At 37.1% G+C, this 20,402-nt stretch overlaps 1 long non-coding RNA gene across 1 annotated transcript; it reads right to left on the minus strand.

Annotated features, from left to right (window-relative positions):
- Nucleotides 1–755: 755 nt before the first annotated feature.
- Nucleotides 756–11,059, minus strand: HTN1 (histatin 1). Its single transcript, XR_518679.4, has 6 exons — nt 10,965–11,059; nt 9,075–9,138; nt 7,676–7,699; nt 7,563–7,592; nt 5,086–5,232; nt 756–970 (listed from the first exon to the last, which is right to left on the minus strand). It is a non-coding gene; the product is annotated as a histatin 1 (long non-coding RNA).
- Between the last annotated feature and the right edge of the window lie 9,343 nt (nt 11,060–20,402).

Consider the following 20,402-nt stretch of genomic DNA (forward strand, 5'->3'; position numbering starts at 1 on the left):
CCAGGACTCGAATTGGCGCCCATGTAGGATGCCGGGTGCCACAGGCTGGAGCTTTAACCCACTGTACCATAGCGCCAGCCCCCTACCATTCCATATTTAAAATTGCCTTTGTATACCTGCCCCTACCCTACTTTGACTTGGTAAGCTCACCTATCACTGCCTGATGTATGATGCGTTATTGGTTTACTTCTCTGTGCCTTTTAATTAAGTGAAAACTGCATGAAGGCATGAGTTTTACCTTATACCCTATTGTACCTGTAGGATCTGGAACAGTGCTTGTCAGCTGTTGTCAATGATTACATACATTTGGATGAAAGCCATCGCTGCATCGCTGGCGATGGTCTTTGGAAGGCTTTTGTTCCCACAGCCTGTGACTGCAGTGGAGTGGCCTTGGGATTATGTCTGGCTTGCAGATGCTGAGCTAGTTTATGAGGGCGATTGAATATTTAGGGTGTGCTCTGTGGTCAGTGAAAGCAGGGGCAACTCAAATGTCAATCTAAATGGGTGAGACGATCAGGCTAAGTTTGAGGACTGGCATCTGTGGGAAATGAAATATTACAGACTATACTAGAATAAACTGATTTCAATGGAAGTTTCACTTAAACTTGCTTTAGTGTCACCATCCTGGGAAGAGGGTTGGTTAAATAATAGTGATATCAACTTAGTCTGTAAATTTAAGAAATAAAAATAAGGACTATGTAAATGAGAATGCACATGATTTATTGCCAGTAAAAAGGATTTCTATGACATTACAATAGCAGTGAAAAAAGCAGAATAGTTTGAAATTGCAGTCTTGTTACCAGTCATCAACTGGGAAGGCAAGTGTGAAGAAACACAGAGATTATACTAAACTAGAGTCCTTCTTCTGTTCCTAATTGTCCTCTTGATGATTCTTCCAAATAAAGGGATAGTAAGATGTAACATGAGACATGAAGGAAACACAAGTAGAAATCAGACTTTCCAGTCATACCTGTACAGAAAGTACAGAAAAATAAAGGCACATAGTTACTCTAAAATTTATAGTCTTGTAATTTTATACATATATATACACACACATATATATATATTTCAGCCGCTGTAAAAGAAATATTTATAGCTACTTTTAATTAATACAGTTCAATGACTCAAATAGTATCTGGCACAAAGTAGAAAATTGAATAATTTTTAATAAGTTATGTGAATAAAGGAAAATAATATCTGAAATCTGCAAATTAAACTTAAATTTCATTTAAATTTAGATTCATTTAAATTATCAATGTATTTCATTTTCCCTTTAATGTAGGCCATACATTTCATTGATATGTTTCCCAAATGTAATTTTAAATATTTATTTATTTATTTATGAGGGAGAGAGAGAAATAGAGAAAGTGAATGAGAGATAAGAGGGTGACAGCACTCTCATTTGCTAGTTTACTTTGCAAAAGCTCACAATGGCCAGAATAGGGCCAAGCCCAAACCAAAGTTAGGAGCCAGGGCCAAGTATCAAACTCAGGTGCACCCGAATGAAAGATGTAGTCTTAACTGCAAGACCAAACACTGACCCTCAAAGTAATATTTTTAACATATCCTTCCATGATAAAATATCTGTTCTTTAATGAACAAGATCGAGTTTAAACGCTTGCATATCATGGGGATAGCAGGAATTTATTTGGCATAGAATCTCTACATGCATTTGAAAATAACTGAAATTCTAGGAAAATTTCAACTTTCTTCTATCCCTGAAAATATTGCTGTGTTTTGTAGTAAAATATTTGATCTTTGAACAAATTTGGAGCTTTTAATATGTATAAATAGGTAAAACTGACATTTTTCTTCTAAACATTTGTTTATTGAAACTCAGAATGGCAGAGAGAGCTACAGAGAGATCTCCCAACCACCTATTCACTCTGAAAATGAATGCAATAGGCAGAGCTGGGCCAGACTTGTGGGGAGCAATCCGGACTGGACTGAGTTACTGGAATTAAGACTTATTCTATGCATCTGCTCTCCCACAATATGGCGCTGGGAGAGAAGTAAACAGCTTCCGCACAGCTGCCTCCAGTTCAACCAATAAACTGTAGGACTTGCTCCTGATTGGAGGAGAGCAGCGTACTCGGCATGTGGGCAGCCGAGTTAGGATTGGCGGAGGAGGACTATAAAGGAGGAGAGAGACGGCATGCACCGGGAACATCTATGGGGAACATCTAAGGGAACCCGTGCAGCCCCCGAGAAAGCCGGCCGGCGGTGTGCCGCTCCCCTGCGGAAGTGGGGAATGTGGCCAGGGGGAACTGCCCTTCCACGGAGGTGGAAGGGACAGTAGCCAACCCGGGAAGAACCAGCAGCAAACCCGGGGAGGGCCGAGCAGACGAAAGAACAGCGCAGGGTCCTGTGTCGTTCCTCCACGAAGAGGGGGAGCGACATAATGGTGCCGTGACTCGGATAGGAAACCTAGGACGGATAGCAAACTTAGGAGGGAAGAAACGGGAAGAAGCAGGAAAATACCAGAGAGAGAGACTAGCAAACAGCCTAGGGAAAAGCCGGACGAAAAGGGTGCCGGAAGAAGCTGTTGAAAGCCTAGGCATAGACTCGGATACGGACTACGGGGGGAAGCTGGGAGAAATCTCTAAGGTCAAAAGCGAAAGTGAACGCTAGAACAAACAGACTCGGACGCGGACTGTGGGGAGAGGCCAGGAGAAATGAGGGAGGAATATCGTTGGAGGAAAGTTTGGGGAAACATACCGGGTAGAGAAAAATGTTAGGGAAATTGAAGCCGTGGGGGGCAGGCCAAGGCGGACACGAAAGCCACTTTGGGGTTCTCAAGTTAGCCCGGGAATAGGGGGCGAAAAGTTGAAACCAGAAGCTGAAACGTAAGCCAGATTGGGATCCGTCTGATTAGCCCGGGGAGCAAAGGACGGGAAGCCAAACCGTGGGGCGGAGACGTATGCTGGGTTGAATTCGCCAGGCTAGCCTGGGGAACTTAGATTGAATGCTAGTGGCGGACACGTAAGCTACGCTGTGTTACTCGCGGAAGCCGCCGCGTGCAGAGAGAGCACGGGGCGTGAATAGATAGGGAACGGGGCTGGCGCGAGGCCGTGGTGCAGACGCGAAGGGCGTGGAGACCGCGGAGCGCGCGAAGCCAAGCCGCGCAAAGCCGGGAAGCTGCGCAGATGAAAGAGGCGCGGGCTGAAGCGGCTCAGCAGGGAAGCCGCCGAGAAGTAGCCTCGGGGCGGGCAGCGGGAAGCTGCGGGGATAAGAGAAATAGAAGTTTAGAAGCAAAGTGAGAGAAATAGGAATGCTGGAAGATAGAAGTAAAATGGGAGAAATAGGAATGCCCGGAGATAGAGAAATAGAGAAATAGAAAGGCCTCCCTACAACACTGCAATGTGAGAGCTTGGATTCGGTCTGCCTGATTAAGTGAGGCGATGAGTACGATGAGCACCTGCGGCGGCTAGCAGCTTATGCGCCGCAGGTCACGAAGACAGGCACGAATTAACATCAGTAAGGCCTCCCCACAAAAAGGCAATGAGAAGGCTTGGATTCGGTTTGCCTGATTGCTAGGTTTTGTAAGCCCCTGCAGGCAGAGCAGAGCATGCGCTGCAGGGCACCGAATACAGGCACGCATCAGCGTCTAAAAACCTCCTCACAACATGGCGAAGAGAGGACCCGGATTCGGTTTGCCTGATAGGACTTGTAAGAGCCTGTGGCAACTCTAGCAAGTAGAGCAGAGTGTGTGCCGTGGGACACCGAAGACAGGCGCGTATCAACGCCAAAAAATAAAAAGAAAGGGGGATCTGTGGGGAGCAATCCGGACTGGACTGAGTTACTGGAATTAAGACTTATTCTATGCATCTGCTCTCCCACAATATGGCGCTGGGAGAGAAGTAAACAGCTTCCGCACAGCTGCCTCCAGTTCAACCAATAAACTGTAGGACTTGCTCCTGATTGGAGGAGAGCAGCGTACTCGGCGTGTGGGCAGCCGAGTTAGGATTGGCGGAGGAGGACTATAAAGGAGGAGAGAGACGGCATGCACCGGGAACATCTGTGGGGAACATCTAAGGGAACCCGTGCAGCCCCCGAGAAAGCCGGCCGGCGGTGTGCCGCTCCCCTGCGGAAGTGGGGAATGTGGCCAGGGGGAACTGCCCTTCCACGGAGGTGGAAGGGACAGTAGCCAACCCGGGAAGAACCAGCAGCAAACCCGGGGAGGGCCGAGCAGACGAAAGAACAGCGCAGGGTCCTGTGTCGTTCCTCCACGAAGAGGGGGAGCGACAAGACTGAATTCAGGACCTAGAAAATCTATCAGGGTCTTTCATATAGGTGGCAGGATTCCAAGTACTTGGAAGTATGTACATAACAACATTTGACAAGAATATGGCAAAATGTTAAAAATTGTTAAATGTTAAAAACAAAAAAAATAAATTGAAAATTCTGAAAATCAGTATTATTTTAAAAGTTTATCTAAAATAACATTGTGCTATATCTATTTCATCAAAAATTACTCTTACTATATGGGTACACTCTTACTATAAGGGTTCATAATGTCTTACTATATTTCATAAATATGTATAGTGATAATGATTGCTATTCAAAAAACTTTTAAATGTCTTAAAGAGAAAGAAGTTAAATAGCAAATTGAAAGATTTATGAAAACATACATTTTAGGAGGAAAAGTTTTAAGTAACCTTGAGGAACAAATGCAGTGATAGTGTGGTCTGCAGTTATAAATACCACAATTGTGAACCTGGGCATCATGTAATATGTCTTTTAAGAGTTACATTGATTCTGTGAAGTGGTTACATATTATAAAAAATTTAGGTTGTCAATAATAAATTGAGGTTTATTGAAATTATAGAAAGTTCAATATCTTGAAACTAGTAGCAGTCGGGGTCAGGGACAGGACATATACACCGAGCCCGGCCTCTTAAATCCAGCAGAACAGAGCTTTCTCCTGACAACCATTGTATAAATAAGTACACTTCACAAATGCTGTGCCAGGCCACACTTCTCAAACTGGGGTGTCCTTGGTTTGATGGCTTGCTTTTGTTTCTGTCTTTTAACTGTTGGCATTGGCACTTCTGGAAACTAAACCCTGTCACTAGTTGAGTTTACCTGTGATGCCATGTCTTATGGTTACTGAGCAGGAGGGTAAGGACCATTTGGATAGCCATAGCCATTTGGATTATTTGGATAGTCAATTGGAGCATTTTGTGGATATGATGGCTCTTGTATATATCTTTGATGATGGTGACGATGTCTCTAAAATACAAAAAAGAGAAAGAAAATTATGAAGAACTGAATGACAGTGTGCAGATTTCAGTCATTGTCATTGAAAGTGTAGATTGTTAAAGATGGGATCTTATATATTATTGCTATGATTATATTTATTTTTATAACTTTTATTTAATAAATATAAATTTCCAAACTATAGCTTTTGGATTACAGTGACTTTTCCCCCCTTATAACTTCCCTCCCACCTGCAACCCTCCCATCTCCTGGTCCCTCTCCCATCCCATTCACATAAAGATTAATTTTCAATTATCTTTATATACAGAAGATCAATTTAGTATATATTAAGATTTCAACAGTTTGCACCTACACAGAAACACAAAGAGTAAAGTACTGTTTGAGTACTAGTTATAGCATTAATTCACATAGTATAGCACATTAAGGACAGAGATCCTACATAGGGAGTAAGTGCACAGTGACTCCTGTTGTTGATTTAACAATTTGACACTCTTGTTTATGGCGTCAGTAATCTCCGTAGGCTCTTGTCATAAGTAACCAAGGCTATGGAAGCCTTTTGAGTTCACCAACTCTGATCTTATTTAGACAAGGTCATAGTCAAAGTGAAAGTTCTCTCCTCCCTTTAGAGAAAGGTACCTCCTTTGATGGCCCGTTCTTTCCACTGGGATCTCACTTGCAGAGATCTTTCATTTCTTTCTTTTTTTTTTTTTTTTTTTTTTTTCCAGAGTGTCTTGGCTTTCCATGCCTGAAATACTCTCATGGGCTTTTTAGCCAGATCTGAATGCCTTAAGAGCTGATTCTGAGGCCAGAGTGCTGTTTAGGGCTTCTGCCATTCTATGGGTCTGCTGTGTATCCCGCTTCCCATGTTGGATCATTCTCTCCTTTTTAATTCTATCAGTTAGTATTAGCAGACAGTCTTGTTTATGTGATCCCTTTGACTCTTAATCCTATCATTATGATCAATTATGAACTGAAACTGATCATTTTGACTAGTGAGATGGCATTGGTACATGCCACCTTGATAGGATTGAATTGGAACCCCCTGACTCTACCATTTGGGGCAAGTCCTATTGAGCATGTGCCAAACTGTACATCTCCTCCCTCTCTTATTCCCACTCTTATATTTAACAGGGATCACTCTTCAGTTAAATTTAAACACCTAAGAATAATTGTGTGTTAATTAAAGCGTTCAACCAATACAACCAATAGTATTAAGTAGAATAAAAAAATACTAAAAGGGATAAAGTATCAAGTTGTTCCTTGACAGTCAGGACTAGTGCTGATCAAGTCATTGTTTCTCAGGTTATATTTTATTTATATATATATAATATATACAATATAAATATATATAAATATATATGTATAATATATAAATATATATTATATATTATATTGAATATAATATATATTGTTTCAACAGGTTATGTTTTCAAACATTTAGCTAGGCTTTAACAGTTTTATAGCAAAATGATTCATACAAGGTAAAAATGATAAAGCATTTTACATTATAACTTTTTTCTTGCAAATTCATTAGTTTTATAATACATGTGGGTCCCTGGTTCTAGCAAACCACTCAAAATGGAATTTCAATGTTCTCTATTATATTGCCCTCAAGTCACAATAGTTCCCATTCTTAAGTATTACAGAGAGGAGAAATTTTCCACTTTAAACTTACATGGAGTCACTACATTTCACTTTGACTTAACATGAGCTTCATGTGTCTTAAATCCTTATGTTCATTAACACTTATTTCTGTTAACCCTAATATCCTTCACTTTTCCTTCTGCAGCTTTGAATTATACTGTCATGTCTTATTCACACGCTTTTATTGAATTACTAAGGAGACGAATCCCAGGTCAAAATAATGTGAAGCACTGAGTAGAGCTCTCATTAAGAAAATTTTATACAAATGAAAGTTTCTATCATATTGAACATAATCAGTTCGACCAAATGACAACACCCACAAAAAATCAGAAGAGAGGCACTTGGCATATTGTCTGTGTAACTGCAGGCTTTTGCTCCATTAGTTGTAGCTTACATTAATAGCAACTAAATTTCAGCCATTTTTTGTTGTTACATTATTTGTCAACTGAAAATGCTTAAATTTTTAAAGAATAATTGACTTCTTATTGGTGGCATTGTGGATTTCCATTTAAATTAACATTCTAGACATGTATGCTTTTCTCCAGTGTACCATAAACATATGAAATCCATGTGAACTTCAGCTGTAAATGATGTAGATACTTCTCATAGATAAGTATTGATTCTTCTTCTCATACTATAGAAACTTAGAGAAGAAAATATATTTGAACTGTTAAAAAATTATCAGGGAAAATACTTACATTGTGTCTGATCCTAAAACCATTAGGCCTCTGTAAAAAAAAAAAAAAAGATCTGATTAAAAATTTAATACATTTTTGATTATCATGTTTCCCAATGAATTAAGGTATTTTACCTCTTCAGATGAAAAATCAGCTCTCTAGGAAGAAAAAAATAACAAATAGTTAACATTTTAAGTTTGTACTTCAAGATTGAGTATAAAATGCACTATTTATCATAATTGTGGCTAAACAGAGTGGAGGCCAAGATTTCAGTAGCACAATTTTTGTGTAATGACACCATAAAAATGAGTGAATAATAGTATTTTTCATATAATAGATGTTATAATACATTTATTTTTCCTCTTTATTAATATAAAGAGAACAGATTTCATGTACTTCAAAGATACAATTCTCAGAAGGTAACCATGCTTTTCTCCTTTCTTCCTTCCCTCATTCCCCCTTCTTCTTTTCAAGTTTTGCATAACATAATTTCAATTTACTTATAATCACATGCTAAATGTACCACTAACCATAATGTTCAATGAGTACAGTAGAAATGTCACTGTTCCACAGAAATATATGTGAGTATAATGAATAATCAAATATAAGATGTCAGTATTTTTATAAATGTAATTTTCTAAATGAAATATGAATTCAGTTTAATTTGTATATTCTTCAAGTGTGAAAGGGAGAGGAGAAAGGCTATCACTGCATTTAGGAGAGTTTTATGGTGTGTTTTCAGTAGCTCAAAAGTTACTGAACTCAGAGATCTAAGTTGCTTGTTGATTCAATATTATTTTTCCTCCTAAAGTTTAATTTTTCACATTTCATTCTTTTATAACAAAATATTACTCATAATGGATTAGTTTTTTAAGAAATGCACTACAATATTGTGCATGACTTAGTATATTATTATTATTATTTTGTAATGAATTTCCCAGCAACAAGATAAAAAGAATAGGAAGAGGAAAAAGAAAAAGAATGAAATCCTAAGAGGTCAAGTGCTATATCTGGTGACATGCCATAGTAAATTATAATACACGTAGATCTAATTTTGGTAATGTTAAGAAAAAGCAAGTTTTGCTTTATAGAGGCTGAAATGTTTGTATGCTAAATTGAACAGCTATGTTGTAATGAAATGAGTTGAAAAATCCCCTTTTTGACATCTTCTAATACATGGGTTCTATTCTAATGGGGCTTGTTCTTTCCTCAGATTTCTATTCAGATAGTTTAGATTTTATATTTAAGGACTGTTAATCATTTTTAGGTCTATCTATTTACAGAGCTCTTTGGAAAATATTTATACTTTTTCTTAAGCAAAGCACACTTGATTTTGTACTGAATATGTATTCTAAGCATTTAATGAACTTACTATGTTTGTTAAGTCAAAGAAAATGTCAATTAAGAAGACATTAAAATTTATAAAGCCATAAACAGGGAAATACAAGTATAAGTCAAAACATGGTGTATAAGGAAACCTCTTAGGACAGGAGCTAAGAACATATTCTCCAAAATTCTCTTGGCTGGACTTACAATCATGGAAACCATGAGGGCCATGATACAGGTAAAGACAAGGAGCTTCATGTTTGGCTGAATCCTGAAAAAGCAACAGAGAAAGTCAGTAACACACACACACATCTGCATGCACACAGAAACATTTACTGACCACACCATGTTGCAAAACAAATGACATGCACTGACTAACTTCATGGAACTTTGAGAAGGGAAGCAGATAAAAGTGGTAATGAGTAAAAGTGAGTGCTCCTAGGTGATATAAAATCACACTAAAAGATATTTTAAACACAGGAAGAGAGTGGCAGTACTCATATTAAGATATAAAAGAAAAGGGCCAGCATTATCTGATAATGGACTAAGCCACGACCTGTGATGTTAGCATCCTATATGGGCTCCAGTTCAAGTCCTGTCAGATTCACTTCTTATCCAGATCCCTGATAATGTGCCCTGGTCATGTAGCAGAAGAATCCCTGAATACTTGGGCAGCTTCCAGCCACTTGGAAGACTCAGATGGAATTCTACACTCCTCCCCTAGCTCAGTTTTGGCCTTTGTAGCCATTTGGGAAGTAAACCAGTGGATGGAAGACTTCTCCTTCTTTCAGTCTCTCTCTGTCTCTCTCTGTCTCTGTCTCTCTCTCTGTGTGTGTGTGTGTCTGTCTCTCTCTCTCTGTGTAACTCTGTCTTTCAAATAAATAAATACTTTTTTAAATAAATAAATTTATTTTTTAAATAAATAAATAATTTTTAAAAGGATAAAGAAGAAAGTAAAGGTTGACAATTTGGATTATACAGGATGAGTAAAAGAAGATTTTGGGGAATTCTCAGAAAAACAGAAAGTGAATACAATGTTGACAGTGCAAATAGATCAGTCAAAATGTAACGAGGCCAAAACTGGTGTCAGGGTACTCAGAATTTGTGATTATAGGGTATTTCCATAATGACATTAGGAGTGGTGATTAATACAAAATCTGAAGAGATATGTAGAAGGAAGAATGAAAGTGATTTGGGTTATAATAAATTAGTGAAAATGAGCCAGGTTTCTCTGTTGAAAATAACAATGTTGATAATATTGAGTAGAGAAAAACCTAATTGAAAAGCAGTTACAGGGAAAATATTTGTGACTACTTTTGGAAATAGAATTTTAATTATTTCTCTATTGTAAATAAATCAATAAAGTTTGTATTAACATGATCTTCTGATATAGATAGATAAATGGATGAAGATAAAAAGATAGCAGGATATAAATATAATCACATGCACCTTAGGAATTTGAGAATATATTCTCTAATACACAAAATAACAGTTTAAAATGGAAACAGAAACTATTTTCTGCAAATTATGCATTAAATAAAAATTAATATACAAAATAATTAGTGACACAGAGAAATCTGTTATACAGTGGTAGCTTTGTAAAACAACTAACAGGTTTTAAAGGATGAAAAGGACCATAAAAGGTAACAGTAAATATTTCCTTTTATAAATAAGGTTAAGTTAAAGACGTTATTTAAATTTCTGGACTATTATATACATTCGCAAAAAAAGTGCATTTATGCTATTTTGTTACAAATTTGTTCTTCAGTTTTTAAGTTAAGTGTAAAATAACTATTGTGAGATGTCATATACCTCATCAAGGAAATAAGTAGGCTCTAGAAATTCCCACCAACCAAAACACTTGGAAAATCTCTCCTCCTGATTGCATATAAATTACCCTGAAAAATGATTGCTGAGGTCAATTTAGAGAAATTAAAATCTTGAACTCACCTTCAGTATTTGAAATAGGCCACACCTTTAAACTCTTATGAACATTATAAATAGATAATAAATGTTTCCACAACATATTTTAAACTGATTTTAGCAAGGAAAAAGTAAGACTGAGCCATACTTTAAGAGTGCATTTAAGTTTGTTACCTTTTACCCAAGATGAGGAGCCGGAGGAGGTGACCTGAGGCCTTGAGAGATGATGGGCCTCCCCAGAGAGCTGGTGTATTTAAACACACCGACACTCACATTTGCTTTTCTAGATAATGCCAGCCATGATGTCATCTCTGGAAATGGGAAATAACACTCCAAATCTGTCTTTACAGATGAAAGAATAAACTGAGCAAAGTGATTTTACAATAGAAGACTGTACAGGACAAAGAAAGCAGGAAACCCATGGTCCCATCATATGTTAATCCCACTGTTATTCTGGGCATGTGTGAATAGGAAAATGGGAAATGCATGCTGTAGTAAACCAAGCAAAGACATGATGGACTGATAAAAATATTTCTGTAGAACAACATCTAGTTTATTTCTATAAATGCATGTCAATAGTATGGTACAGCTCTATGCCAAAAGTGATATTTATTTTGATACCAAACATTTTACCTGTTCTCACTAAATAGGGATAACTAGCATAACATCATTGCAGTCATAATTTATTTCATTTTTTTCCAAAAATTATTACTTACATTATACTTTTGGCATAGGGAAATTCAAGGCTTATGGTGGATAATAATTTTTTGGTATTCTAACTTAAAATAATTCTCCTAATTAAAATCTAATGATCCTATGAGCTTAGTAGTATATATCTCACACAGCAACCAGATAATTATGTTTGGAAATTTAATCTTCTTTTGTGTCTATAGAGCCTCTATAAAGTTAATGGAGCCATTAGAGGATATTATTTTGCTAAGAAGAAAATACAATTTTCACTCTATTCCTAAGCAAATATGTATAAAGTTAACCTGATCGGTATTGGTTGTATAATGTAATGTTTTCAGACCTGAATATCAGAAAATGTCTTCTAATTTTTAGGTATGTTACATATTCAAGTCCACTGCTACTCATGGTATGGTCTATCTGAATGGAAGCCCATGAGAAATGGAAACTTGTAATTCCCTTTTCGCAACCTGCTGAATCAGAAACTTCGGAATGCACCAGAAAAGTACATTTTAATAATATTTTCAGTGATTCTTCATGGAATATAATGTGGGAGAAACCACACAAAATAGATACACATATTCATTATTTTCCATTTTATTCAATCTCACTGATAGAATATATGGGTGAAAATTTTTGTAAGTTTTTGTAAGCAATATTTGTTAAGTAAATTTACTATGCTATATTTGAAGAGTACTATTGGAAATTACAGTTTTTCCTCTATGAAGTATATGAATATGAGACAACACAAAAACCTTTTGTTATTTGCAAATAAATCAGTTTAAATTCAATTTAAATTATTCCTTCTTTTTAAACATTTATTTTATTTATTTGAAGGACAGAGTTACAAAGAGAGGTAGAGACAGAAAAAGAGGCCTTCCATCCACTGGTTTACTTCCCAGATGGTCGCAACAACCGGAGCTGTGCCTATCCGAAGCCAGGAGCCAGGAGCTTCTTCTGGGTCTCCCACATGGGTGCAGGGGCCCAAGGACTTGGGCCATCTTCCACTGCTTTCCCAGGCCATAGCAAAGAGCAGGATCAGAAGAGGAACAGCCGGGACTAGAACCGGCACCCATATGGGATGCCGGTGCTTCAGGCCAGGACTTTAACCCACTGCACCACAGAACCAGCCCCTTTAAATTATTCTTTATCTAGGTGATTTCTCTGCATTCTAGATACACACAGATTTTTCCTGTGCAAAACAAAATCCAGTATTAGTACACCATCAACAGAAAAGACTGCAAAGAGGATTCAGCTAACGATCTCCTTCCTTAGTTTTTCCTTCTTCTGTCTCTCTTTTACTTTGTTGCCAGCTTTTTGCTTCACTCACACATTTAATCAACATCAGTAGTCTCTGTTATTAGATCTATGATATTCGTGGCCAGTGGCAAAAAATGACCAAAGGCAGTACCAAATCACAGCAAACTACTGGATAAGTTACATTTATAGATGCTAGTATACACATTTATAATCTATAATTAAAATGAACTCATCTGTGTTGAAGTTTGAGCACCAGGTGTAGACATTTTTCCAGGTACTATTTCCTGCTTCAACAAGTCGGGATATCTGGGGATTATGTATGACAGTGAGAAAGAGGAACATTAAACTATAAACACAGAAGTAACTTCTTTGTGTTACTTATGGTCTCACACTCCAGGAAAAATAGTAAGTCATTTTGGAAGAGCAGTGGCCCAGATCATGTCTTGACAGTTTATTAATAGTAAAGCAGATATTTTGTTTTCTATAACCTGAGTACTTTTGAAAATGCTATGATCTTTCATTTTCAAGGGAAACATCAACAGAGAGCTACTGCTATGTCACAAGTATGGTATTCGATTGTGAACTTAAGGATGTAACTCATGAATGTATATTTACAGTAATACTTTACTGGGTTTCCCTCTCCCTATTTGTTCTCCTCCTCCACTTCTACCATTTCTCCAGTAACAAAAGTGGAGTGCAATATATGCTGAAACATTATTGTTAAATAAAAATCTGTCTGAAATAACGAAATAAAAACTGTAACTGACAAATATGAAACAATATATGTGACCAACAACTAGATAGCAAAGAATCTCTTGGACTCTGGAAATACAAAATGACAAGTTTTGTTCCTGCTCTTTAGGGTATACTGCATAATTTTGAGACAGACAAGGTTAAAGGCAACCGCATATAGAGAAATCCAAGACAGAGTTAATTACCTGATCTAAATTTTGGAGATGAATTACACCAAAACTACAAATTTATTACTTTATTGATTAATAATCAAAACTAAAAAAATTGCACTAGCACTGAAAGTTCATGGAAAGACATATAACAGAAAAATGCATGGATTTCATTTTTTTTTGCCAAAAACAAGCTCATACTAATTTATTAAAACATGTTTGAATGGAAGCTAGTTTGAGATAGATAATACAATCATGAATAATTGAAGATAGCAGAAATGAAAAACTAGGACTTAGATTATATCGTATACTAAGAAAAAAGTCAAGGAAGTAAGGAAGGAAGGTTTAGGAAGAAAACTGGGTGACATGGCCAAGGAAAGCTTCCTGGAAAAGGTGAGGAAAGACCTGACAGATGAGAGGGAGGAGCCCATGTGGGTAATCTAGAGGAGGCATTTCAGACTGTAGAATCATCCAAGTGGAAGTACCCAAGTGACAGCTCGCCTAGTATGCCAAGATCGCAAAGCAAAGCATCCAACAGAAACAACAACAAAAAGGAACAAGATGGACAGTGTCGGACACATGAAAGGGAAGCAATGGGAGATAACCACATAAAGTGTTTTAGGTAATTTTAATTATGTTGGACTTTAAGCTGACAGTAAAAAGACAATATTGGAAGGCTATGTGTAGAAAATGGAGATACTACAAATTTGAAACTGCATTTAAGAGTATTCATTTAAATAGGAAGTAAAGGGATAATGCAGTGAAGCTACTTAGGAAACTATTCCTATAATATAAGCACAAGTGGGTAAATCCAACACCAATACACTGCCATCCCATATGATCGCATGTGATCACCGGTTTGCATCCACTTCCAATCCAGCTCTCTGCTAATGTGTTTGAGAAAGCAGCAGAAGAAAGCCCAGGAATTTGTACCCCTGCCACCCATGTGGGAGACTCGGATGAAGCTCCTGGCTCCTGGCTTTGGCCTGGCCCAGCCTTGGCCATTGTGGCCATTTGAGGAGAAAATAAATAATACAACTGCTTGACCTCTTCAGAAACCTCCAATTTAAAATAAGAACAGTTTTAATGATTATTTTTTCTCAGCTACTTTTATAGAAGTAAAAGTTAGAATTTGGGTTTACTGGGGAGATAATTCTGTTAAACTGTTATACTAAGGTATACTAAAGTCAGAGATAAGTAGGAGATTTGAGTATACCATACAAAGTTGTGATAGTAAGCATTATAAATCAAAGAGTGGGAAAAAAGGAATACATAAACATAAAAGGAATTGAAAATTGGCAGAATCCTTTTTAACATTCTAGGTTCTTGTGGCATAAATAATAGGGAGTCAATGGTATTAGAGGGCCGGCGCCGCGGCTCACTTGGCTAATCCTCCGCCTGCGGCGCTGGTACCCTGGGTTCTAGTCCCAGTTGGGGCACCAGATTCTGTCCTGGTTGCTCCTCTTCCAGTACAGCTCTCTGCTGTGGCCCGGGAAGGCAGTAGAGGATGGCCCAAGTGCTTGGGGCCTGCACCTGCACGGGAGACCAGGAGGAAGTACCTGGCTCCTGGCTTCGGATCGGCACAGCGCGCCAGCCGTGAACCAACGGAAGGAAGACCTTTCTTTCTGTCTCTCTCTCTCTCTAACTCTGCCTGTCAAAAAAAAAAAAAAAAAATGGTGTTAAAGACCTGCAAGAATGACATTAACAATGTGGAATGATGAAATCACTTACATTAAGAAAAAGTCTAGATGGCTATTATGTCCTATTTTTGATATGCATATTAGCACAGATCATGCCATCTTCATGTTTGTATCCTTGGGTAACCTATTGCACCATGTACTATAGTGGTTCTAACTCAATGGCTACTTTTTTTCCTGAGTTCTCTTGAGACATTTTTGATTCTACCTGCTGGTTTGTTGGTGTTAGTGGCATCGTGTGGATAGAATCAGATACTGCTAAACATTTCACACTTAGAAGGACAGCTCACAAATAATTGTCTTGCCTTAGTATCATTAGTGTCAGTGTTAGGAAATCCTGATCTAACAAAAGTATGTGTTCCATAAATGCATCTTCAATTTGAATGAAATTTAATGATTCCACTTAACGTAAGAGCAACTGGGCTCTGATGAAGCATGTCCTGTGCACCAGGATCTTGGACTTAATGCTTCTATGACATCTGCTTAGAAAGTAGTTTTGTTATTAATGATTGAAGATTATCATAAAACATTAATTTTAACGACAGTATTTTGGATAAGATTTCATTTTATTATATTCAAATAATTTCATGGATGGCATTTGAAATTCTAAGCTATCTTTACCTTTCTACATAATAATTTGGCAATTATCTTATGTTGCTTATAAAGTTGAATCCTTATACGAATTCACATTGTTTTTTTGTTTTATTTCCCCCAATAACTACATTTTGGTGAAATTATTAAGCACCGTTTCAAATATTACTCAGGAGACAGGCTGCCAGTTTCAGTTCTATCCTTAAATAGCTGTAGTATTTCTAGAAAACAGTGCAAATTTTAAGGTTAAACATGGCCCTTTTTTCCTAAAATATCATTAGAATATCCAGTGATGATATCTAGGGTTTGTTTCAGTTCTTTCTTTTTGAACATCTTTTTTTTTTTCTCTTTATCCTGATTTCATATCTGTTTACTTCTTTGTTATTTGCAAGATTTCAGTCAAATATCCTTCTTGTATATCTCAGATCCATTACCCAATATTTGGAAAGAAATGTAGCTGAACAAATTCTGTATATGATAAATAATCCTAGAACATTAACACTGCTAATATCTTGCTCCTCACCCAAGATCATCATAAATTTTCAGTGGGTGCAATTCTCATTTTACTATCTGAAAATGGCAACTTCTAAGTGGCTCATTCCAAATCCTGGATTCCCCACAGGATAATTTTCCTCTTACTTGTCACTAGCTCCTTACTCTTACCCAGCTGCTAGCACTTCGGTTCATCTTCAATCTCTGACTTCTCGAATATTTTTTTTTTCCTGGAAAAGGCTCTTGGTGCATTGTTAATACTTTTTTGATAATGGTTTGGCCTACTCTCTGGCCTCGTTGACTCTGTGAGTGTAATGATCGTCGGCACTTCAAAATCGGTGCCAGAGTCCCAAAGATAAGGCTTCTCTATTGCACAACGATGTGAAGCAGTTTTCTGAGAAACTAAAGAGGAAATGGAGAGCAGTTAGGGCATGCCTGCTTTTGTACTAATTTTCTGAGAAATCAAACTTTGCTGCCTGTGGCCTTGGCAACCTAAAGCTAATACAGAAGGGCACATTGGGCAGCCAGGGCTTTTCCTGGTTGGATTTAGGACATTGAGGCCATTTCATCATTTTTTTTTTTCCTGGCCTCCTCCTGGCTCAGTATGAATGTAGCCTTATAACAAATAACACTGAAATTTTCATCATACAATAGACGTTGGGTTGTCTAAACAATATACAATACCTATGACAGTCAGGAGGGAGTCTCTGTCCCGTAAGTCTAGCATGACACTGTTTCAAGCTATGGTATGGATGAAAGTCACTAGTTAGGTCTATACTCCTCCTGAATACTTTAGAAGGACATCTTTCTGTGCTTGTGTCGAATGTATGTTATTGGAAAAGAATAGAAAAATATCACAAGAATAAGTAGCACCAAACACAATCAGTTAAATGCTTTTTATAAATATCAGTAACTAAAGAAGCAACAAAGCTTTGGTAAAAAGGAAAAAAAATCAAGTGTTTGGAGGCCTGCCTCAGCTTCTCTCTCTGTCAAGACCCTGTTTCCTTTTGGACTTCAGTTCTGTTTTTTTGCTTCCATCTTTTTCTGTGCATCCATGATTATAAGCAATAAATATTTACTGCAGAAGCAAAACAAAACAAAATAGAAAACAATAACAACAAAAAACATTAGTCTAAACCTAGACAGTTCCATTTGAATTAATCTGCACTGATATTTTGCTCTCTAGAAGTAGCCATTCTAAATGTTACTCTCCACTTGACAAAGCTTCAACAGATCCCTGCCATCTCAGAGCAAAATTCACAGCTTTAGGAGTACAGCATGCTTTGCTCTCCATCGTCTGTCCCACTTCTCTTTCTCTGTTCTTGACATCTATTTATTTCTTTTTACTTCATGATCTAAATTCACAACTTCATTTAGTTGCAGTTACTTGCTTCTTAAACCCAAGATTCCTCTCTTTCTGCATTTTCAGCCTAGAATTCTCTTCCCCTTTTATGTCTACATTTTTAAAAATTTTTAAAAGATTTTATTTATTATTTATGTGAAAAGTAGAGTTACAGGCAGTGAGAAGGAGAGGCAGAGAGAAAGATCTTCCTTCCATTGGTTCACTCCCCCAAAATGGCCACAATGGCCGGAGCTGTGCCAATCCGAAGCCAGGAGCCAGGAGCTTCTTCCTGGTCTCCCATGTGGGTGCAGGGGCCAAGGACTTGGGCCATCTTCTACTGCTATCCCAGGCCACAGCAGAGATCTGGATTGGAAGAGGAGCAGCCAGGACTAGAACCAGTGCCCATATGGTATGCCAGTGCCGCAGGCAGAGGATTAACCTGTTGTGCCACTGTGCCAGCACCTATGTCAACCTTTTTTAAATCTGGCTTCAACATTCTGCTCAGGACTAATGACCTGACATTAACCCTATGACCATCTTCCCTTCCTGCCTATTGCACTTTATTATTGATTTATTAAATTTTTATTTATTAAATTATTTATTTATTTATTATTATATTACAGAAAAAGGAGGTTTTCTCGTTTGTTTTCCTATGAGATTTTTATCTCCTTGGAGTTAAAAATTATGCCAATTATTCATTGTTGTTTTTGGGCAACTAATTAAGTGTCTAGCAAAACATTGTTAGTTACTATGGAATTATTTCAGTCCTTCCTTTCAACAATCTTCAAACCACTTAGTTTCAGGGTTCTGCAATGCCTGGGTATTTATTGGATCTATTGTGATCCAGAGAGTCTCTTTGCTAAAATTCCCATCCGGATAAAAGCTCTAATCTTACACTTCTTGAGATTTCTCACTCTCATTATGTCTGGTATTTACATTTTTAATATTCCTATTCATTAAAGTCCTTTTTAGTACTCTGGTTTCTTACTCAACTACATGTTCACCTCCTTCCTATATCAATAAATAGCTCATGGTTAAAAATTTCAACACAAACATAATCAACCCCAACCTTACCTATCTTTAACTGCTGTACATCTGATGTCTGATCTATGTATGTCATAATTATTGCTTATTGGTTTTTAAACCAAAAATTTCCTCTTATTATGTAGGTACAACCTTTATTATAAAGGGTACAACATGATGTTTACATATATGTATATGAGAATGCTTAAAAATTCATGGAAAAAGGATTTAAAAATAATGCGTTTGGCCTGCTTGTCATGATGATGGTTAAGATATGCATTTCTCATGTAGGAGTAACTGGGTTTGATACCTGACTACTGCTGACTTTAGTTTCCTAATAATGCAGACATTGGGAGAAAACAGAGATGGCTCAAGAAGTTGATTTCCTGCCACCCACATGGGAGGACCTAGACTACACTTCCAGTTCTTGACTTAAATCCTACCCTGTCATGGTTCTTTCATCCATTTGGGGAGCAAGTCAATGGATGGAAGCTATCACTGTCTTTCCAAAGGAAAGAGAGAGAGAGAGAAAGAGAGAGAGAGAGAAGAAAAAAGAATGGAAAAAAAGACAATGAACATTTTACATGAATTTTCTGAAGTATCCTCATGTATTTATACTGAAATGATAGTACACTTAAGCAAATTAATGTGCCCATCCATCGCCTAATGTAGCTGTGTTTTCTTTCTTGTGATTAAGAACATCTTAAATATATTCTCAGCAAATTTCTATGAAACAATAAAGTATCATTGGCTATAATTCTCATGTTATATATAAATCTTTACACTTATTTAGCCTATATAACAAGAACTTCTTATATTTTGACCTATATTTCTCCAGCTCCCACCATATTTCAACTAGGAACCATCATTCTACTCTGTTTTAATGTATTCAGCATATTTTTACATTCCACATACAAGTGAGAATAATCAGTACTTTTCTTTCTGATTTTGTCTCATTTCATTTAGAGATCTGAAAACGAAAAATGACTTTCCTCAATGTCAGTTGAAATCCCTATTTCCACTTCATTTAGAAAGGTAAGAAAGCCTAATATCCCTAGCTTATATCTCATAATAACTTTTATATTTACTCATCTTATCTTGTCTCAAGAAAATTGGTGCATTTTGTAGGTCTTATTCTTTTTTACTGAGACCCTGATAGTAGTGAACTTATTCCATCAATTTGTTCCCACTCCTTCCATCTATTTCATCTCTGTCTCCCCACTGGTCTCTTTAAGTAACAATTTCTCCCTATGCTAAAAACACCTTCCTATGATTCTGTCTCTAAATATACATTCACCATCACATAAATCTTTTCATCTCTTTTTCTAAGAGACTCAGAAGAGCAGTAGACATATGTTACCTTTAATTACTTGTGAATTACTTTGTTGTTAACCATTTGGAGTATTTTTCAATGGCTATAGTGATAATGCTTTGCTATATCTAAAAATCTCTTTCTACTTCCATCCTACTTCACATCTTCGTAGGATTTTATCTCTTGACCTCTCTTATTTCTTCTAGTAATACAGAGAATTCAAGAAGAAAGTGACTTTCAAATTTCTTCTTGTCATTCTGTATTTCTCTGCTCTACTATTCAGTGAGTAACCAAAGATATTTGAGT

Source organism: Oryctolagus cuniculus, chromosome 8 (genome assembly GCF_964237555.1).
Source record: "Oryctolagus cuniculus chromosome 8, mOryCun1.1, whole genome shotgun sequence".
NCBI lineage: Eukaryota > Metazoa > Chordata > Mammalia > Lagomorpha > Leporidae > Oryctolagus > Oryctolagus cuniculus.